At 48.4% G+C, this 23,340-nt stretch overlaps 1 protein-coding gene across 1 annotated transcript in view; it reads right to left on the bottom strand.

Moving 5' to 3' along the window:
• The window catches only part of PLCE1 (phospholipase C epsilon 1), a 363,948-nt gene extending 350,632 nt beyond the window's left edge, over positions 1-13,316 (bottom strand). Inside the window, 1 exon segment of the mRNA XM_029060510.2 lies at positions 13,253-13,316. The gene's annotated coding sequence lies outside the window, so the exon portion shown is untranslated.
• Positions 13,317-23,340: the final 10,024 nt, after the last annotated feature.

Genomic DNA, 23,340 nt, shown 5'->3' with positions numbered 1-23,340 from the left:
AGCGATACCACAACACTGCACCTCATCCCCTTCATTCCCACTTAAATTTTCCCATCTAACATTCCCTTTCCAGACTCTCCATCTGGAAGGGAGTTACGATTTAGGGACGTTGGTGACATGATAGTGGTTTTTTATTTATTTTCAAGACCGCTTTAAGGCCTGTTCACTTTGTAAATTGGGGAAAAGGGAAGGAAAAATGTCCAGACTTGTCCCAAACTATAGTTTCGAAACTCCAATGGATTCTCTGGTCAGATGGATGAATACTGCTTAGTCCCCAGCCTTATCCTGATGGGTGGATAAATTTAGTTCTGCACGACTGGATGGAAAAATGTATTGTACATGCCATCTCATCAGGCTGACCACACCTTTGCACTTTCCAATCACACGATCCTCACTTCATTCACTCTTCAAAAAACATGGGAGAACTGAATTCTCTGAACCATCTTCCAATGCCTGCTAATAGGCAGTGATCTCAATGTAGACTAGTGAAAGAGCCTGGGCCTGGGAGTCTGGAGGACCTGGATTTGAATCCCAGCTCCGCTACTTGTCTGCTGGGTGATCCTGGACATGTCACTTCATTTCTCTGTGCCTCAGTTACCTCATCTGTAAAATGGGAATTAAGACTGTGAGCAACACATTGGGCAGGGACTGTTTCCAAACTGACAACCCTGTACCTACCCCAGCACTTCGTACAGAGCCTGGCACGCAGCAAGTGCTTAACAAATACCATAAAAGAATTATGAAACCTAATGCTTGCTGAGTTGATGCTCTGAAATTGTCTTAATGTGCCTTTAGATTCCTAGAATTAAAAAAACGCTGGCCTCACTTCTAAAAATGTGCTTCTTGCTTGGTTCCCTGCTCTTAAATTGAAACAGAGCAATTTCACCTCAATAGGAACCAGGAATTTCCTTTCCAAACTCCTTGGTGAGCAACATGATGCATGGAAGAGCACACTAGAACTGTATACAATTAAGAAATGAATGTTTCAGGTTTAAAAATCTATATAATCCAGGAGGTAGTTAGCAACTTTTTTAAATAGGTATAAATCAGATTTTCAGTTAAAAAACACTGCATTCCCTTTCAGCTTCTTTATGATATACATGTATCATCTATAAGGCAAATATCCATTGGTAACATCATCCCCTTCCAAGCCCTTGCAAAAGACAAAAATGGCTAAACAATCAACAAACACCACGGCTGCCTGTTTGATGCCCACCAACAGAAACTTTCAAACAATCTCTCTCAGTTTACGGTAGTGAACTCCAAAATACCACCAAAAAATTACAATACCAAAATGTTAGCTTGGAAGTGAAGGCTCTATTCTGGAGTGAAGAGGAGGATGATATTCACATCAGAGAACAGCAAAAACTGACCACCAGTGCAAACTGAACTAAGGATCACCAGAATCTTCACAGAACAAACGAGAAGAAAAATGATCTAGAAATACATATTTATGGAGTCCTTAAAATTTCCATAAGTCACATTACAAAATACATGTTGATTTTGTTGACGACAGTGGAAATGTTGACAATTCATTACATAAATGTGCTAAATCTACTTAAATCAACTCAGGCTAAATTGGGGTTGATTCATAAATCACCTTTTCCATTTTCCACATTGGCAGAAAAATGTATTTTTTTTTTAATTCAGTGGCATCTTATTCCAGGTTGAACCCTAATCTGAGAGGTTGAAATTGGGTTACATTGGATCAAACACCAAAAATCCTCCATCTCCACATATTTCACTGTAAAAGAACACGAAATTTTTTTTTTTTATTTCATGCCAATAATAATGATGTTGGCATTTGTTAAGCGCTTACTATGTGCCAAGTGCTGTTATAATAATAATAATAATGTTGGTAGTTGTTAAGCGCTTACTATGTGCAGAGCACTGTTCTAAGCACTGGGGTAGATACAGGGTAATCAGATTGTCCCACAAGAGGCTCACTGTTTTAATCCCCATTTTACAGATGAGGTAACTGAGGCCCTGAGAAGTTAAGTGACTTGCCCACAGTTACACAGCTGACAAGTGGTGAAGCTGCCCTGCTCTCGGATATTCTACCTCCTCTGATTTTCAAGCAGTGTCTGCCAAATTTACTGCCTGTTCACAAGTTGTTATGACTCCATTCCCTTAGTGTGCTCCGATGATCAAGGGATTCAGAACACTAAATGGTCTCAGTTGGTAGAATGATTTCCTCGGATAAACCAATTTACATTTTTTCCTCCCAAGAGACTCTGTTACACGTTTAAACGACAAAATGAAAACCTAAAACTCACCAGAGAGTAAACTAGAGTACATATCAATAAGAAGTTGATCTAACAGGAACATTCAAAGCAAGTGCCTAATTAAATTCTTATTCACGTTTTGTTTTGCAACTGGCTCAGTGTAGGGTGGTTGGTTATTGGGCACACAATTCAACTGACAGAGTTTGTGTTGGTCCTCTCAAAGGGCAAGTGGAGGTGGTGTTCTTTAACCTGTATCACATAAGTATTCCATGGCAGGACCTCTCCAAGGGCCTCAGCGGGGAGGAGGATTCATCCAGCCCACTTCCTACCAGGGATATTTGTAGCCTGCATCAGGAGAGGTGGAACTGCTGGATGCAGTTGGCAATCTTGCTACCAGGGAAGGTAGCACACAAACTCTCCCCTTGCTATTCCTGAAGAGCACAGCCATCAGAAGCAAGGGGTTAGGGAGGACAGAGTCTCTGAACCCCAAGGCAGTTCTAGGAAAGTGTTGGGATCAGGGAGGTCTAGTTCTTTTTGTTCAAGGACCCGCAGGACTGGAGAGGTTTCAGCATTCTCCTCCCTCCACCATGATTCTTTCCTTTGTGCTTGGGAGAAAGGGGATCTCAGTGAGGACTGGCTTCAAGCAACTGTCTTACAACACACCATCAAGGAGGGAGATGGTGCTTAAAAGTAGTGGCTATGTTAGTTAACAGGAATCTGGAAGAGGATCAAGAAAAGGGAATGTTATGGGGTTTTCCCCACCTCTTCCCAAGGGAAAAATGCTTCAGGTCCAGGGATTCAAATAGGATCCTGGGAAATGTCATCATACTGAACTGTGGGGGGCCCCATGCATGTATAACGTTGTACAAAATGGAAGAGAGAGAGCATTAGATTTTTTCCCTGCCTCAGGAGAGCTCCCAGATAAATGCTCACTGGAGACTAACAAATTTCAAGGCCAGTCCCTTATGACACCTCTCAACAGAGAAAACAGGCTAGACCCAGATCCTTTCCAGGAAAACCTGTAGCCCCGGGCAGAATTCTGAAGATCTCAATGAACTTTATGCAGTTCCGGATATTCAGGGTACCCTGAACAGTTAAGCACCCAAGGATTCTGACCCCTAACACTCATTAGCAGTACTGCCTGGAGCTCATAGAGTTATATTTTGTCAAGATTTTAAGTTTCATGCTTAAAATGGATAGTGTTCACACATATTCTTGTGACTGGTGCTTGTATATCTAATGACATTCTTGCATTTCTGTGAATGAATGCATGCTCATTTTTCTTTGTATGCATTCGGCACTGGAGAATAGGGAAACTCAAACTAGGGAGCCATCTCCTTCAGAAGACTGACTTGAATGAAGAAATTCATCAGCCTTTAGGTGCTTGAAAAAATGGGTGTCTGAGGACTGAGGAACCACTGATTGATCATGACTCCTCACTGTCATTTTGCTTTCGCAACCAACGTGCTAACACCAGTCGAGGTTTCCTCAAAAACATTTTGCAGATCAGCCCCTTGCCTCTCCATCTATACTGTCATCATTACCCTGACTCAAGCATGAACTAGTGTATTGGCCCCCTTGCCGGTCTCCCTGCCTCCAGCCTTTCCCCATTCCAGTTCAGTCCATATTCCATGCTACTAACAGTATCATTTTCCTGAAATGCCACTCAGCTCATTCCTCCCTTCACCTCAAAATCTTCCAATGGTTGTCCATCTCCAACCTCATCAAGTAAAGAATCCTTACTGATGGTTTCAATGCTCTCCATCAGCTCTCTCTACCTTACTTATCACCTTTCTTCACCCACTACGCCCCTGCTCCCACTCTTCAATTCTCCCCAGCCCACCTCCTGACTTTTATCTTGCCCACCTCTGGCCGCTTCCTCATACCGTCCACAGGACCTGAAATTCCCTATCTCAGCCTATTCTCATACCTCAGCCCCCACTCTCCCGAAATCTCCAACAACCTTACCCCATCTCATCATCAGAACTAAAACAACTGATCAACCCTTCAACTGCCTCTATTATCTATGTCCATCCTCACTACTTGTTCATGTGTATATTCAAGTATTCAATTTTATTTATTCTGATTCCACTGATGGTGAATATTTCTAAGTCTGCCTCTCCCATTAGAGTCTAAGTTCCTTGGGCGTAGGGGATGTTTCTTGTGCTTCTGTAGGGTTTCCTAAGTATTTGGTGCAGGGCATTGCATGTAGTATGCACTCGATAAATACCAATATTTATTAGTACTCTCCTATCCTCACCAATTCTGACTTACCACTACCTGACCACAAATTTCTGACCTGCCACTTCACCACACACTCTCTCCTCCAAATCCTGCCTTCATCCCCCACTGTCATCTCTGGACCAACTCTGTCTTTGGCCATCAAACCCTTGCTTGATGCCCTATCAGCCCTCTCTGGCCTTGATAGAAAAGTCCTTGCTCTAACCTCTCTCCCCGCTTCCAAACCCAACTCTCTTACTCAGCTGTCCTCCTATGACCCTCATGCTACCAACCAGCAGTCTCAAATCACCCACACAAATCCCCACAGCTGAGCACTGCTGGAGAAAATCCAGACACCAGGCTGATTTCTGCCATTTCAAATTCCCACTAACCTACTATATTCAGCTCTCTCTTCTGCTTGGCCAGTATTCTATTCTTCCCTCATAGGCTTCCCCATACTTCAGACCCACAAACTACTACTGATCTTTAATTCACTTCTAACTAGTGCTCCCACTGTCCAACCACTGAGGACCTCACAGAAGCAGCATGGGTTAGTGGAAAGATTGCGGGCTTGGGAGTCAGAGGTCATGGATTCTAATCCTAGCTCTGCCACTTGTCTGCTCTGTGACCTTGGGAAAGTCACTTTATTTCTCTGTACCTCAGTTACCTCATCTGTAAAATGGGGATTAAAAGTGTGAGCCTCACGTGGAACAATCTGATTACCCTCTTAGAACAGTGCTTGGCACGTAGTAAGCGCTTAACGAATACCATAATTTTTATTATTATTATTACTTCACTGGTAAAATAGAAAACCATCAGGCATGAACTTTCCAAAGTTCCTTCTTCACCTTCTCCCTGTGGGCAGGGGCCATGTGAACCAATTCTGTTATGCTGTGTTATCCCCAGCGCTTATACAATGTTCTGCATAGCGTAAGTGCAATAAAATTCTACATTCTACCACCACATTCCTCTCTCCAGATGCTCTGATGACAGTGTCATCTCTAGCTACGTGCTTTTACTTAGCTCCCACTTTCAGTGTACCCTGCTGCTTTTCCAGTGGAAAGTGATGGTTAATTGATTGATTCTACCACTCTGCTATTACCTTCCCCTTTCTCCTCCTTCCCAGCTCTTTCTCCTCCTTCCCAGTTGTCTCTCGGAGCTCTGACAACATTCTACGTATGCCTTCTGTCTGCACCTCTGGTCCCCTCCCCTTTCATCTCTTAAACACAATGTCCATTCTCCAGTTCTCCTCCCTCACCACTATCTTCAACCTCTCAGTCTCAGGTGGCTCGTTCCCCTCTGTCTCCAACACATTCAAGTCCTACATATGATAAAAAAAAAAAACAAACCCCTAGCTGGATCCTGCAGCTCACTCCTTCAGTTGCCCCATATCTTTCTTCCCATTATTGTCCAAACTCCTTGAAATGATTGTGTGACCTTTCCACTTCCTTTATACCAACTCTCTTCTCATACTCAATGCAGAGAGAGGTTTCTGCCCCTTTGTTCCACTGAGACCACATTCTCCAAAGTCACCTATAGATCTTCTCATAGGCAAGTCCAGCAGGCTCCTTGACCTCTCGAATGCTATCAACACTACGGAACAGCCTCTTCTCCTTGGGGCCTTGTCAGATTTTGATTTTGGTGACACAGTACTCCTCTGGTTCTCCTCCTGCCTCTCTTTCATTACTCAAAATCTGTTTCTTTCTCTAATTCTTCTTCTCTCTCCCAACCCTAACTGTGGATGCGCAGTACAGCTCTGTTCTAGGTTCCTTACTCTTCTTATTCTACACATTAATTTTCTCAAGTGATCGTCACCTAAGCACTTGGGTACTCGCTCCAAACACCAGCATTTATGTATCGTATCTGAATATTTCGCTACTTCCTCCTACCAGTTACAGTAATTGTTGGTGTCCCCCACTAGATTATAAGCTCCTTGAGGGCTGAAATCACACTTATAAATTCTACCGTACTCTCGTAAGCATCTAGTATAGTGCTCTGTACCCAAAAGGAAACCAGTAAACACTACTGATTGGTTGACTGATTGATTCGCTCAGACGACTTCAGCTACCAGTCGCCAGCCTTGACTTTCACCTGCCTCACAATCTTCCATTTCCTTTCACCTCCTGGAAACCTTCACACTGATCATCTATCCAGAACTTCAAACTTAATATGACCAAAATAGATTGCCTTATCTTCCCACAAAAACTTACTCCTCCTCCTCCTCATTTTTCATCTCTTTTCAACAGCACCACCACATTCCTCTCTCCAGATGCTCTGATGACAGTGTCATCTCTAGCTATGTGCTTTTATTTAGGTCCCACTTTCAGTGTATCCTGCTGCTTTTCCAATGGAAAGTGGAATTAGGAGAGCCCAGCTTCCAGTCCTGTTTCTACCTGCTGTGGCTGAGACATCAGTGGTGACAGTTCCCGACTGAAGAACCACCTGGAGCATTCAACGAGGTGAACAAAATCATCAGGAATCCTGAAAACTCATGGACCCCAAAGACTGAGTGGCTCCCAAAGCAATCATCTGCAGGCAATGGTGCTGTGCTGTGGCTGCTTTGGTTATAAATGGATTCTGTAAAACAGCATGTAAAACATATCTGTATGTACTTTGCAGGGTACCGGGAACGTAACTGGCAGGGGAGAGGATGCAAATGGTGTTATGCAAACCACTAGCACTAGGATCAATCAGTTTTGCATTCCTGAAGTCTCAACAGGGAGGCTTATCGATGAAATTCTCAATGGGAGAATCCATCATCATTAGAATCTACAAATCCTGCTGCCCATTTCTTCCTCCCTCATGTTCCCCAGATCTGCCCCTCCCACTCCTCCCGACTCTGCTTCGAGCACTCCACATTTCCCGATTAGACTACCTTCTGAGCTTCCTCAATAGTCTTCCATCTCCAAATCTCTCATCACTTAAATCTACAGTACATATTTGCTGCCTGGATCATCTTTCTAACTTGTGATTCAGCACACATCTCTCCACTCCAAAACCCTCCAATGGCTACCAATTTCTCTCTTCTGCCAGCTTCACGGGTCTTTATTGGATTTCTCCATCTGACCTAAGAGCTCTCTTTGCCTTCTCTGCCCTAGCTTAACAATAATAATAATAATGGTATTTTTTAAGCACTTACTATGTGCCAAGCACTGTTCTAAGTGCTGGGGTAGATATGGGGTAATCAGGTTGTCCTACGTGGGGCTCACAGTCTTAATCCCTGTTTTACAGATGAGGTCACTGAGGCACAGATCTCTGACCTCCCTTCCTCCTCTCTCGCCCCGCTCCAGTCTATCCTTCACTCCGCTGCCCGGCTCATCTTCCTACAGAAACGATCTGGGCATGTCACTCCCCTTCTTAAACAACTCCAGTGGTTGCCTATCAACCTCCGCTCCAAACAAAAACTCCTCACTCTAGGCTTCAAGGCTCTACATCACCTTGCCCTTTCCTACCTCTCCTCCCTTCTCTCTTTCTACCGCCCACCCCGCACGCTCCACTCCTCTGCCGCCCACCTCCTCACCGTCCCTCGGTCTCGCCTATCCCGCCGTCGACCCCTGGGCCACGTCCTCCCGCGGTCCTGGATCGCCCTCCCTCCCCACCTCCGCCAAACTAATTCTCTTCCCCTCTTAAAACTCACCTCCTCCAAAAGGCCTTCCCAGACTGAGCTCCCCTTCTCCCTCTACTCCCTCTACCACCCCCCCTTCACCTCTCCGCAGCTTAACCCTCTTTTCCCCTCATTTCCCTCTGCTCCTCCCCCTCTCCCTTCCCCTCCCCTCAGCACTGTACTCGTCTGCTCAACTGTATATATTTTCATTACCCTATTTATTTTGTTAATGAAATGTACATCGCCTTGATTCTATTTAGTTACCATTGTTTTTATGAGATGTTCTTCCCCTTGACTCTATTTATTGCCATTGTTCTCATCTGTCCGTCTCTCCCGATTAGACCGTAAGCCCGTCAAACAGCAGGGACTGTCTCTATCTGTTGCCGACTTGTTCATTCCAGCGCTTAGTACAGTGCTCTGCACATAGTAAGCGCTCAATAAATACTATTGAATGAACAGAGAAGTGAAGTGACTTGCCCAGTGTCACACAGCAGACAAGTGGCGGAGGCGGGATTGGAACCCACGTCCTCTGACTCCCAAGCCCGTGTTCTTTCCACTAAGCCATGCTGCTTCTCTTGCTTATATTCTTGGCTCCCCAAGATCACCTTCTAATTGTACCTCCTTCTGTATTCTGCCCCTCTCAGCTCCCTCCCTATGATGTCTCCCCTGCCTGAACTCTCTTCACCTTCAAATCCATCACACCACAACTCTCCACATCTTCAAATCCCCCCGAAAATTCTACCTTCTCCAAAATTCCCAATCAATTCCCACCATCTCCTAGTTAGACTAAGAGCCCTATGTGGGACAGGGACTGTGTCTGCTCTGATTAATTTCTATCTACTCCAGTTCTTAGAACAGTGCTGGATACCTAGTAAAATACTTATCCAATATAATAATGACAATAATACTACTAACATCATTCTACCGACAACATGTGCATGTGTGGATAGACCGTATTGTGACGTAAGAAGAAAAGGTTAGAGGCATGCATCCTCGAAACTGTATGCTCATTGTGAGCAAGGACTGTGTCTGTTATATTGTACTCTTCCAAGTCCTTTTTTACTCTTTTCTGCACACAGTAAGTGCTCAATAAATACAACTGATTGATTGGTGCCTGTGACATTATTAGTCAGGGCATCCATACTGTACGCAAGTTTCTTTAACACAGGGCTCATAAAGATCGTAACCCCAGCCTTATAAGAAAACTGAGCGCACAGCATACACTGATCTACTTACATTACACTGTGAGATTTTAGGAGGACTTTAAAGATGAGGAGACCTGGTTTGGTCAGTTTGAAAAGCAAAGGAGTTCCAGGGCAAGGAGAGTGGTGTGAGCAAGGGATGGAGGCAGAAGGGTCTACAGGGAGGAATAGTTAGAAAGTGAGTTGGGGAAGAGTTAAGCTGTGAGTTGGGGAGCCGCTGCTATAGAGTTGACATAACACATCAAGAAAGCTGGTAGAGAACCTCGAAGTCAGTGAAGTAAGTCCAGCAGTTTCTGCTTGAAACTGGTAGAAAATGGAGATTTTGGAAGAGACGAGTGCTGTGCTCTGAGTCGGAGTTTTCAGTAGACTGAAGATCGGAAAGGCTTGAGGTAGAAAGACAGGAGAGGAGGCAAAGAAAGCAGTCCACATCAAGGCAACTCAAAACAGGGTGGTAGCTACGAGGGTAAAGAAGAAGGGATCTGGTTAATATTAAAGAGAAAAATCCTGGGGGATTTAGCAACAGACAAGGTGGGAGGCAAAGGACTCAGAGATGGAAACAAGTTTGCAAGTTTCCGGGCCAGGGAGGGTGGTGAATTTGACCCAAGTGGGAAAGTTGGAAGGAAGCGTAGGTTTAGGAGGGGAGATGAGGAGTTCATTTTTTCCCCCATACTGAGTTTAAGAAGTTTTGCCTCTGGAGATGTCATGAAGACGACCTAGAGTTGGCAGGCAGCGAGAGGTCAGTAATGGAGAGGTACATATGAGAGCCATCCACTTAGAGGTAGTGGTTGATACTATCTGAAAGGGAATAAATCTAGAGGAAGCATCATAAAGGGTTCCAAATAATCAAAAATCCATCATGGATATTTACTAAGTAGGTACTAAGTACCTACTAAGTGCCGAATATTCTACGCACTTGGAAGAGCAAATCGGATTATTCATTCATTCAATCGTCTTTATTGAGGGTTTACTGTGTGCAGAGCACTGTACTAAGCATTTGGAAAGTACAATTCAACAACCTGATCCCTGGCCTCAGAACTTTTACAGTTTGGGGTGGGTGGGGGGGAACACTAAAACAAATTAATGATGGGAGGGATTAGTGGAATGATATGATATACATCTATGTGCTGCAGGGAGTTGTGAATGCTTTATTGCTTAGGTGGCTGGAAGTGTAGAAGTGAAAATTGTTAGCGGGTCGGGGATATAAAGCGAGGAGATCAGAAATGAATGGGAGAAGACCTCCTGGAGGAGATGAAATTTCAGAACGGAACCTCACCAAAGGAAAGGTACTCAAAGTCTGATCATATCCAGGTTGGATTGCATCCAACATGATTACCCTGTAGCTACCCCAGCCCTTACTGCAGAGCCTGGCAAGCACTGAACAAATACCAAATTAAAAAAGAAAAAATCCATTGTGAGAATCAAGACTAATTTCTAACTCATTTCTCTCTTTCATTTACATTTTTCAAGGCATGTTATAGGTGATGATTTTATATAATCCATGTTCTCACCCCCTCCAGCCATTACCCTTGAAGTGTGGGGGACGTGTGATGTGGTGTTATCATGGCCTGTGGAGCCCACTGGGGTCTTTCGAGGGAGAATTGACTGGATTCCCTCCTATCATGGTGGGTAAAGAAATCCCCGCCCCTGGGCTTAAGTGGGGAAATAATAACGATGGTATTTGTTAAACGGATCTCTCCTATCATGATGGGTTAAAAAACCCCTGCCCCTGGGGTTACGTGGGGCAGTAATAATAATAATGATGATATTTGTTAAGCTGATCTCCCCCATCATGGTGGGTAAAAAAAAAACCCTGCCCCTGGGGTTACGAGGGTCAATAATAATATTAATTAGGGCATTTGTTAAGTGGATCTCTCCTATCATTCATTCATTCAATAGCATTTATTGAGCGCTTACTATGTGCAGAGCATTGTACTAAGCGCTTGGAATGGACAAATGAGTAACAGATACAGTCCCTGCCCTTTGACGGGCTTGCAGTGTATCATGGTGGGTAAAGAAATCCCTGCCCCTGGGCTTAAATGGGGAAATAATAATAATAATAATGATGATGGTATTTGTTAAGCGGATCTCTCCTATCATGGTGGGTAAAGAAATCCCTTCCCCTGGGCTTACAAGGGGCAATAATAATAATAATAATAATGACGGTATTTGTTAAGGGGATCTCTTCTATCATAGTGGGAAAGAAATCCCTTCCCCTGGGCTTACAAGGGGCAATAATAATAATAATGATGATGGTATTTGTTAAGCGGATCTCTCCTATCATGGTGGGTAAAGAAATCCCTGCCCCTGGGCTTACAAGGGGCAATAATAATGACGGTATTTGTTAAGCGGATCTCTCCTATCATGGTGGTAAAGAAATCCCTGCCCCTGGGGCAATAATAATGATAATGATGATGGTATTTGTTCATGGTGGGTAAAGAAACCCTTTCCCCCCGGGGTATGTGGGGCAATAAGAATAATAATGAGGATGGTATAGAGAAGCAGCGTGGCTCAGTGGAAAGAGCACGGGCTTTGGAGTCAGGGCTCATGAGTTCGAATCCCAGCTCTGCCACTTGTCGGCTGTGTGACTGTGGGCAAGTCACTTCACTTCTCTGTGCCTCAGTTCCCTCATCTGTAAAATGGGGATTAAGACTGTGAGCCCCACGTGGGACAACCTGATTCCCCTATGTCTACCCCAGCGCTTAGAACAGTGCTCGGCACATAGTAAGCGCTTAACAAATACCAACATTATTATTAAGCGCTTCCTCTGTGCCAAGCACTGTTCTAAGCGCTGGGGGAGACCCAGGGTGATCAGGTTGTCCCACGTGGGGCTCCCACTTTTAATCCCCATTTCACGGATGAGGTCACCGGGGCCCAGAGAGGTGGAGTGATTTGCCCAAGGTCACAGAGCAGACGAGCAGCGTGGCTCGGTGGAATAATAATAATAATGTTGGTATTTGTTAAGCGCTCACTATGTGCAGAGCACTGTTCTAAGTGCTGGGGGAGATACAGGGTCATCAGGTCGTCCCACGCGAGGCTCACAGTTAATCCCCATTTTACAGATGAGGTAACTGAGGCCCAGAGAAGTGAAGTGACTCGCCCACAGTCACACAGCTGACAAGTGGCAGAGCCGGGAGTCGAACTCATGACCCGTGACTCCGAAGCCCAGGCTCTTTTCCACTGAGCCACGCTGCTTCCCCGCAAAGAGCCCGGGCTTGGGAGTCAGAGGTCATGGGTTCGAATCCCACCTCTGCCACTTGTCAGCTGTGTGACTGTGGGCAGGTCACTTCACTTCTCTGGGCCTCAGTTCTCTCATCTGTAAAATGGGGATGAAGACTTGTGAGCCTCACGTGGGACCACCTGATGACCCTGGATCTCCCCCAGCGCTTAGAACAGTGCTCGGCACCGAGGAAGCGCTTCACAAATACCAACATTATTATTATTAATAAAGAAACCCCTGCCCCCGGGGTTACGTGGGGCAATAAGAATAATAATGTTGGTATTTGTTGAGCGCTTCCTCGGTGCCGAGCACTGTTCTAAACGCTGGGGCAGATCCAGGGTGATCCGGTTGTCCCACTTTTAATCCCCATTTTAGGGAGGAGGTCACCGGGGCCCAGAGAGGTGGAGTGACTTGCCCAAGGTCACAGAGCACACGTGTGGCGGAGGCGGGATTCGAACCCCCGACCTCCGACTCCCAAGCCCGGGCCTGGCTTGCTTGCCTCGGGGCTGCAGACGCCTGAGCCCCGGCCGCTGAGCGTTTAGGGCAGGAGCCCCCCCAAGGGGCGTTTGGGGAGCGCTTACTATGTGCCAAGCACTCTTCCCCCCCCCACCCCGCAGCATTCATTCATTCGATCGTACTGAGCGCTTACTATGTGCAGAGCACTGTACTGAGCGCTGGGAATGGCCAATTGGGCCGCAGAGAGAGGCGACGCCTGCCCCATAACGGTCGTTCCCTCCCTCCCTTCCCCCTCGGAGCCGGTCGGGACCGAGCCGCCCACCCTTACCGGCTCCGGCTGCCCCTCCATCCTCCGGGGCTCCTCCGTGGGGGCGGCGGCGGCGGGCGGCGGGCGGCGGCTCCGGACCGAGCGGTGGCGGGCGACGGGAGGGGCGGGGCCGCAGACAGATAAACCACGCCCCCATGGACCTCCAGCCAATCCCCGCCCCGCGGGGGGCAGGTCTCCGGCTAGGCCACGCCCCTGGGAGGCGGTCCTCCAGATAGGCCCCGCCCCCCGATGGCTCCCAACCAATCCCCGCCCCGTTGTAGGCAGTCCTCCAGATAGGCCACGCCCCTTGGAGGCGGTCCTGCAGCTAGGTCACGCCCCCCGATGGCCTCCAACCAATCCCCGCCCCGCTGTAGGCAGCCCTCCAGATAGGCCACGCCCCCTATGGCCCTCAGCCAATCCTCGCCCCCCTCCAGGCGGCCCTGCAGCTAGGCCACGCCCAGGCAAGCCTCCAGATAGGCCACGCCCCCTGGAGGTGGTCCTCCAGCCAGGCCACGCCCCCCGATGGCCTCCAACCAATCCCCATCCCGCTGTAGGCAGTCCTCCAGATAGGCCACGCCCCTTGGAGGCGGTCCTGCAGCTAGGTCACGCCCCCCGATGGCCTCCAACCAATCCCCGCCCCGCTGTAGGCAGCCCTCCAGATAGGCCACGCCCCCTATGGCCCTCAGCCAATCCACGCCCCCCTCCAGTCGGCCCTGCAGCTAGGTCACGCCCCCCGGTGGCCTCCACCCAATCCCCGCCTCGCTGTAGGCAAGCCTCCAGCTAGGCCACGCCCCTGGGAGGCGGTCCTCCAGTCAGGCCACGCCCCCCGATGGCTCCCAACCAATCCCCGCCCCGTTGTAGGCAGTCCTCCAGATAGGCCACGCCCCTTGGAGGCGGTCCTGCAGCTAGACCACGCCCCCCGATGGCCTCCAACCAATCCCCATCCCGCTGTAGGCAGTCCTCCAGATAGGCCACGCCCCTTGGAGGCGGTCCTGCAGCTAGGTCACGCCCCCCGATGGCCTCCAACCAATCCCCGCCCCGCTGTAGGCAGCCCTCCAGATAGGCCACGCCCCCTATGGCCCTCAGCCAATCCTCGCCCCCCTCCAGGCGGCCCTGCAGCTAGGCCACGCCCAGGCAAGCCTCCAGATAGGCCACGCCCCCTGGAGGTGGTCCTCCAGCCAGGCCACGCCCCCCGATGTTCTCCAACCAATCCCCGCCCCGTTGTAGGCAGTCCTCCAGATAGGCCTCGCCCCTTGGAGGCGGTCCTGCAGCTAGGTCACGCCCCCCGATGGCCTCCAACCAATCCCCGCCCCGCTGTAGGCAGCCCTCCAGATAGGCCACGCCCCCTATGGCCCTCAGCCAATCCACGCCCCCCTCCAGGCGGCCCTGCAGCTAGGCCACGCCCCCCGGTGGCCTCCACCCAATCCCCGCCTCGCTGTAGGCAAGCCTCCAGATAGGCCACGCCCCCTGGAGGCGGTCCTGCAGCTAGGTCACGCCCCCCGATGGCCTCCAACCAATCCCCGCCCCGCTGTAGGCAGCCCTCCAGATAGGCCACGCCCCCTATGGCCCTCAGCCAATCCACGCCCCCCTCCAGGTGGTCCTCCAGCCAGGCCACGCCCCCCGATGGCCTCCAACCAATCCCCATCCCGCTGTAGGCAGTCCTCCAGATAGGCCACGCCCCTTGGAGGCGGTCCTGCAGCTAGGCCACGCCCCCCGATGGCCTCCAACCAATCCCCACCCCGCTGTAGGCAGCCCTCCAGATAGGCCACGCCCCCAGCTAGGCCACGCCTCCCGATGGCCCCCAGCCAATCCCCACCTCCCTGGAGAGGGCCCTCCGGTCAGGCCACGCCTCCAGATAGGCCACGCCCCCATGGCCCTCCACCCCGCAGTGGGCGGTTCTCCTTCTAGGCCACGCCCCCTGGAGGCGGTCCTCCGGCCAGGCCACGCCCCCCAGAAGTGTCCCTCCTCCAATAATAATAATGATATTTATTAATAAGAAGTAGAAGAAGAATGTTGGTATGTGTTAAGCGCTTACTATGTGCAAAGCACTGTTCTAAGCGCTGAGGGAGAAACAGGGTCATCAGGTTGTCCCACACGAGGCTCACACTCTTCATCCCCATTTTAATAATAATAATAATAATGTTGGTATTTGTTAAGCGCTTACTATGTGCAGAGCACTGTTCTAAGCGCTGGGGTCGACACAGGGGAATCAGGTTGTCCCACGTGGGGCTCACAGTCTTCATCCCCATTTTACAGATGAGGGAACTGAGGCCCAGAGAAGTGAAGTGACTTGCCCACAGTCACACAGCTGACAAGTGGCAGAGCTGGGATTCGAACTCATGACCTCTGACTCCAAAGCCCGTGCTCTTTCCACTGAGCCACGCTGCTTCTCTAGCAATAAAGAGAATCAAGACAATCATGGCACTTAAGCGCTAACCCTGTACCAAGCACTGTTCTAAGCACTGGGGTAGATACAAGTGAATCAGGCTGGAGGCGGTGAAGCCCAGAGAAGTTAAGTGACTTCTCTCCCTCTCCCTGGCACTGAACCACACTCTGTCACCTTTTCTCCGATGCCTTCAGATCCTCTCACCATGCCCCAGGCTCCTTTCCACCCTCCCCAGCCCTGCAACACATCATCCTCATAACCATTAGTGGCATTTGTTGGGCGCTTACTATACGCAGCACACTGTGCTAAGAGCTTGGGAGAATACAGTGCAACCGAGTTGGTAGAAACATTCCCTTCTCACGATAAGCTTTGAGTCTAGAGGGGGACAATATTAAACAATCGAGAATATATAATTTGTAGATATGGACCCAAGTATTGTGGGACGAATATCATTCATTCATTCAATAGTATTTATTGAGCGCTTACTAAGTGCAGAGCACTGTACTAAGCGCTTGGAAGGTACAAATCGGTAACAGATAGAGACAGTCCCTGCCCTCTGACGGGCTTACGGTCTAATCGGGGGAGACGGACAGACAAGAACAATGGCAATAAACAGAATCAAGGTCAGAGATCCAAATTCACAGGCACTTGGGTAACTATTCCTATACTCTATTTCCCCATCCCCGATCGATCAATCAATTCACGCTATTTACCGAGAGCTTAATGGGTGCAGAGCACCAGTGCTTGGGAGAGTACAATACAGCGGAGTTGGTAGACAAGGAACCTACGAAGAGCTTACATTCTCGAGTGAAGTAAGGGCTGGAGTGGGGAGAGGCAGAGGCAAGAAGGTCAGCGAGGAAGCCGATGAGGTAACCGAGGCCCAGGGAAGTTAAGTGACTGGCCCAAGGTCACACAGCAGACAGGGGGCAGAGTTGAAATTGGAAAATGAGAGGCGTTTGGATTAGCAGCATAGCAGCGGTTTCCATGGAGAGATTCTAGCGACGTTATGAAAGTAGCCCCAGCAGGATTTGCTGAAAATTGAATATATGGGCTGAATGAGAGAGAAGGGAGTTGAGGACTCCGGGCCTGTGAGACAGGGATAACGTCCGTCTCGCCCTGTAGATTTTAAGTGCCTCATGGACAAGAATTGTGTCTGCCAACTCTGTTGTGTTATACTTTCCTGGGCTCCGAGTATAGCGCTCTATACATAGTAAGGGCTCAATCGATCAATCGTATTTTTTGAGGGCTTACTGTGGCCACCCAACTCCACTTTACCAATGGCCTCTACCAGCTGAGGCAAGGTGACGGAGGCTCTGTGGAAAAGCAAACGCAGGTTGGAAACGACCAACTGAGGGACCTCCACTGCCTCGAGTCCATCCTCTAAAGCTTTAAAGTTCCTTCCCCCAACATTGCCCTTTCCCTCTGCTCCCGACAGTCTCACAGGGATAGGAGCGTCGAGCCATCACGCTCAAGATTTGTTCTATCGAACCCCAGGACCCACACGGGACTGCACCCCAGGGGCAGCTCATAGAGTCCCACCCTCTGCGCCCCGCCAGGGATTAAACAAAATGCCTTAGTCGGCTTCAGATGGACTCCGATCTTAAAAGCCAAAATATCCCTGTTCCTCCCATCATGCTCTTAACTGCCGTTTTTCCATTACCTCTTTGAAATCCTCCTCCTGCAAGCTTTCCCCGATTAATTCCCAACACGTTAAGTTGTTTCAACCCATCTGCCACTTGTAGCTAAATATTGATTTATATCCCTCCTTTGCACTTGGGTACTTAAGTATGCTCAATTAATAATAATAATGTTGGTATTTGTTAAGCGCTTACTATGTGCCGAGCACTGTTCTAAGCGCTGGGGTAGACATAGGGGAAATCAGGTTGTCCCACGTGGGGCTCACAGTCTTAATCCCCATTTTACACATGAGGTAACTGAGGCCCCGAGAAGTTAAGTGACTTGCCCAAAGTCACATGGCTGACAAGTGGCTGAGCGGGGATTCGAACCCATGACCTCTGACTCCAAAGCCCATGCTCTTTCCACTGAGCCACGCTGCTTCTCATACATTATACATCCAGTGAATTATTCTGCTCTTTCTTCATTCATTCAATAGTATTCATTGAGCGCTTACTATGTGCAGAGCACTGGACTAAGTGCTTGGAATGTACAAATCAGTAACAGATAGAGACAGTCCCTGCCCTGTAACGGTTTACAGTCTAATCGGGGGAGACAGACAGACAAGAACAATAGCAGTAAACTGAATCAAGGGGAAGAACATCTCATTAAAACAATAGCAAATAAATAGAATCAAGGTGATGTACATCTCATTAACAAAATAAATAGGGTCTTTCTTCTTAACATAAGGGTTCAACGCTTTATCTGATCATGTTTCTTCCTACTGCTCCTACTGCTCTTTGTAAATATTTTTATGTCTGTCTCTCCTATTAGATCGAGAGTTACCTGTAGACAGGGAATGCGTCTTTTGTGTCTGTTGTGGTCCCCAAGCATTTAGTAAAGTGCAATCCGCTCGGTACGTGTTCAATAAATCCCGTTAATACTAGTAAAGATTCATTCAGTTGATTTGAAAGGATCAAAAGTGGGCTGGAGAGAACTGGCTTAGAGACCAGAAGTCACCATGGGTGACCAGAAGTGTTCATTCTTCAGCGTAACTCAGTGGAAAGAGCACGGGCTTAGGAGACAGGGGTCATGATTTCGAATCCCAGCTCTGCCACTTGTCAGCTGTGTGACTGTGGGCAAGTCACTTCACTTCTCTGCACCTCAGTTCCCTCATCTGTAAAATGGGGATGAAGACTGTGAGCCCCACGTGGGGCAACCTGATTCCCCTGTGTCTGCCCCAACGTTTAGAACAGTGCTCTGCACATAATAAGCGCTTAACAAATACCAACGTTATTCTTCTTCCCTAATCGATCAGTCACTGGCATTTATTGAGCGCTTACTCTGGGCAGAGCCCTGAACTAAAGCGCCCGGGAGAGTACGATACAACAGAATTAGTGGATACGTCCCCTGACCATAGCGAGCTTGGAGTCCAGAGGGACAAAGGCTGATTTGCCCAAGGACTGATGTCCAGTGTTATTGCTCCATCCCTCCTTTCTCCCCCACTTCATCGTGTCCGTCCAGAGCTCTCTTTCTCACAGGCGACCGCGCGTTCCGACTGAGCTGTCTCTGCTCCAGTTGGCTTACCCCCAGCACTGACTGTCGAGTTGAACTGGGTCCCCGCTGCTGGCTCACAGCAATGGAATGTCTGAGCTAACGCTGCTCCTCCAGAGCCCCGCGCTGCTTGGAACAGGGCGGCTCAGACCTTGGGGAGACTTTAATTTGCTCCCAAACGTTTGCCAACGGTTGCACACAAGGTGCCTTTTTTACACCCTGCTCTCCGTGCCTGTCGGAAAATGAAGATTTTTCTCAGGGGAACAATGGCTCCATTCAGAGCTTTGGTCAAAAGTACAGCACACAACCTCTGCACTGTGCACGGCTGCCAACCATTATCTGTGGAAAGAAAGTCTGTTCAATAAAGTGTCTGTGAATGGGGGGAAATGTTGTACGCTTTCCAACCATTCTGTGGAAATTCAGTTTCGGAAAACCGAGCGGCGGATTTTGCGTGCAAGACTTTATGGGCTGCTAGGACCGGCCAAGCCAGAAAAGAAAGAAAAAACAAAGCAGTCCCATCGAGTCAGGGAGCCAACTCCCTGTGGAGAATAACAGCGGTCAACCCCCTAACTACTATATTCACTCCTCTGTCCCCCTCAACTCACTTTCTCACACCGGCAGGAGACCCTCCCTGCAGTCAACCCCGTTCAGCAACCGAAGCTGAGCCAAAAAAGGGAGGAAAAGACTAACTGGAAAATGAAGCCTAGCCAGGCTCCTCCCTTCCCCAAGAGGTAACTCTTTGGGTTGGACGAGAGTGCTCTTCTTCCTCTTCCCTAGCTCATCTCTCCACAGAGCAAATCTGCTTCAAGAGTGGGCGGCCTTTCCGCCCTTACCCCGATCCCGCCTGCCCCGGTGGGGCAGCTGTCCAGGAGAGGTCAGCCAGACATTCATAGTCATTGCTTTTTAGTTTTTGATTTGCCCACTTTGGATTTCATTGCATTTTTAATTTGTTCTCTGCCTGATGTGTGTTTCCAATCTATGTCCCTTTGCCTCTCCCATTAGATTTATAGAGTCCTTGCGAGGAGGAGTACAAGTAATATTTAGTCAGGGAAGGCTTCCTGGAGGAGAAATGACTTCAGTAGGGCTTTAAAGATGGGGGGAGAGCTGACCTGTCAGAGATGTAGGGGGAGAGAATTCTAAGCAGGAGGCAGGACATGAGTGAGGAGTCAGTGATAGGTGAGGTGTGTGAGTCAGGGACAGTGAGTAATAATGTTGGAATTTGTTAAGCGCTTACTACGTGGACAGCACTGTTCTAAGAGCTGGGGTAGGTACAGGGTAATCAGGTTGTCCCATGTGAGGCTCACAGTCTTAATCCCCATTTTACAGATGAGGTAAATGATGCACAGAGAAGTCAAGTGACCTGCCCACAGTCACACAGCTGACAAGTGGCAGAGTCAGGATTCGAACCCTTGACCTCTGACTCCTAAGCCCGTGCTCTTTCCACTGAGCCACTCCGCTTTGTATGAGAGAAGTGAAGCAATAGTGTAATAGATGTGATAATACTAATTGTAGTGTTTACTGAGCACCTACTGAATGCAAAACACTGCACTAGACTTGGAAATGCATCCAAAGCATAACAATTTAAACAATCGAACACAATTAAGCCACTGGCATCTGCATTAACCATTTCTAAAGTCAGTCAGTCCCTCGTATTTAATGAGGGCTTACCGACTGCAGAGCACTTAAGAGAGTATAATATAATGAAATAGCAGACACATTCCTTGCCCACGATGAACTCACCGTGTAGGGGGGAGACCAATATTAATATAAATAAAAAATGATAATAACTGTGGTATTTTTTAAGCGCTCACTACGTGATAAGCACTGTTTTAAGTGCTGGAGTAGATACAAGGTGATCAGGTTGGATACAGGCCCTGTCCCACATGGGGCTCACAGTCCAAATCCCCCTTTTACAGATGAGGTCGCTCAATTCAATTCAATCCAATCGCATTTATTGAGTGCTTGCTGTAGAGCACTGTACTAAGTGCTTGGGAAGTACAATTCAGCAACAAATAGAGACAATCCCTGTCCACAATGGGCTCACAGTGTAGAAGCCGGGAGGCAGACATCAAAACAAGTAAACAGGTAGCTGTAGCATTATTATAAATAAAGAGAATTATAGATGTATACATATCATTAATAACAACAACTAGAATTATAGTTATAAATAAGTACAAATATACACAAGTGTTGTGGGGAGGGGAGGAGGTAGAGCAAAGGGAGTGAGTTGGGGCGATGGGGAGGGAGAATAATACACTCACTCCCTCGGTGAACTCATTCGCTCTTATGGCTTTGACTATCATCTCTACGCAGATGACACGCAGATCTACATCTCCGCCCCGTCCTCTCCCCCTCCCTTCGGGCTCGCATCTCCTCCTGCCTCCAGGATGTCTCCACCTGGATGTCGGCCCGTCATCTAAAACTCAACATGAGCAAGACTGAGCTCCTCATCTTCCCTCCCAAACCCGGTCCTCTCCCAGACTTCTCTATCACCGTGGATGGCACGACCATCCTTCCCGTCTCTTGGGCCCACGATCTCGGTGTCATCCTTGACTCGTCTCTCTTGTTCACCCCACGCATCCTATCTGTTACCGAGACCTGCCGGTTTCACCTCTACAATATCGCCAAGATCCGCCCTTTCCTCTCCACCCAAACGGCTACCTTACTGCTACGGGCTCTCGTTATATCCCAGCTAGACTACTGTGTCAGCCTTCTCTCTGACCTCCCTTCCTCCTCTCTCGCCCCGCTCCAGTCTATTCTTCACTCCGCTGCCCGGCTCATCTTCCTGCAGAAACGCTCTGGGCATGTCATTCCCCTTCTTAAACAACTCCAGTGGTTGCCTATCAACCTCGGCTCCAAACAAAAACTCCTCACTCTAGGCTTCAAGGCTCTCCATCACCTTGCCCCTTCCTACCTCTCCTCCCTTCTCTCTTTCTACCACCCACCCCGCACACTCCGCTCCTCTGCTGCCCACCTCCTCACCGTCCCTCGGTCTCGCCTATCCCGCCATCGACCCCTGGGCCACGTCCTCCTGCGGTCCTGGAACGCCCTCCCTCCTCACCTCCGCCAAACTGATTCTCTTCCCCTCTTCCAAACCCTACTTAAAACTCACCTTCTCCAAGAGGCCTTCCCAGACTGAGCTCCCTTCTCCCTCTACTCCCTCTACCACCCCCCCTTCACCTCTCTGCAGCTTAACCCTCTTTTCCCCCTTTCCCTCTGCTCCTCCACCGCCCCCTTCCCCTCCCCACAGCACTGTACTCGTCCGCTCAACTGTATATATTTCCATTACCCTATTTATTTTGTTAATGAATTGTACATCACCTTGATTCTATTTAGTTGCCATTGTTTTTACGAGATGTTCTTCCCCTTGACTCTATTTATTGCCATTGTTCTTGTCTGTCCGTCTCCCCCGATTAGACCGTAAGCCCGTCAAACGGCAGGGACTGTCTCTATCTGTTGCCGACCTGTTCATTCCAAGCGCTTAGTACAGTGCTCTGCACATAGTAAGCGCTCAATAAATACTATTGAATGAATGAATAATAGTGGTATTTGTTAGGCGCTTACTATGTGCCAACCACTGTTCTAAGCACCGGGGTAGATACAAGGTAATCAAATTGTCCCACATGGGGCTCACAGTCTTTATCCCCATTTTACAGATGAGAGAACTGACAAGTTAAGTGGCTTCACCTAGCAGAGAAGTAGGGGAGTCCGGATTAGAACTCAGGACCTTCTGACTCCCAGACCCGTGCTCTAGCCATTATGCCATGCTGCTTTGAAGGAGGAGAGAGTAATTGTCTGTTGGATATGAGGGAGGGCATTCCAGGCCAGAGGCAGGACACAGGCGAGAGGTCATCAGTGAGTTAGAGGGGATGGAGGTACAGGGAGAAGGTTAGCATTAGAGGAGTGAAGTGTGCGGAGTGGGTTGTAATAAGAGAGTAGGGAGGTGAGGTAGGAAGATACAAGGTGACTCTTTCGAAGTAAATTACCTCCCCAATTAAACAACTTCTCTGGTTATCTGCTCCAGTGGGGAAGCCTGTTTTGTACATTCCAAGCGCTTAGTACAGTTCTCTGCACATAGTAAGCGCTCAATAAATACTACTGAATGAATGAATGGATGAATGAATGAACAAGCGGTGGGCAGGGTTTCCTCCAAGATACATTATTAACTGTTGATTGCTTTATCACAACCCTGCTGGGGAGGTCTGCAAGGAGAGGTTTACTTACCTTCAGTACTTAGCAGAAACATCAGCCCCCTGGTGCTTTCAGGTAGGATCAAGTTTCAAACACTAGAGGTTGTATCCTTGGGGAGGTTATATCAAAGGCTGAATTAACTTAGGGTAAAATCAATCAATCAATCAGTCGATGGTTACTGAGCACCTACCGGGATTCAGAGTATGTACTAAGTGCTTGGGAAATTACAGTACAAAGGAGATGGTAGACACATTCCCTGCCCATAAGGAACTTACAGTCAAGAGAAGGAGACAGACATTAATATAAAAAAATGGTTATTGAGCACTTACAGGGTTTCAGAGTATGTACTAAGTGCTTGGGAAAT

Source organism: Ornithorhynchus anatinus, chromosome 3, assembly GCF_004115215.2.
Source record: "Ornithorhynchus anatinus isolate Pmale09 chromosome 3, mOrnAna1.pri.v4, whole genome shotgun sequence".
NCBI classification, from domain to species: Eukaryota; Metazoa; Chordata; class Mammalia; order Monotremata; family Ornithorhynchidae; genus Ornithorhynchus; species Ornithorhynchus anatinus.
This window is presented reverse-complemented; position numbering and strand designations above follow the sequence as displayed.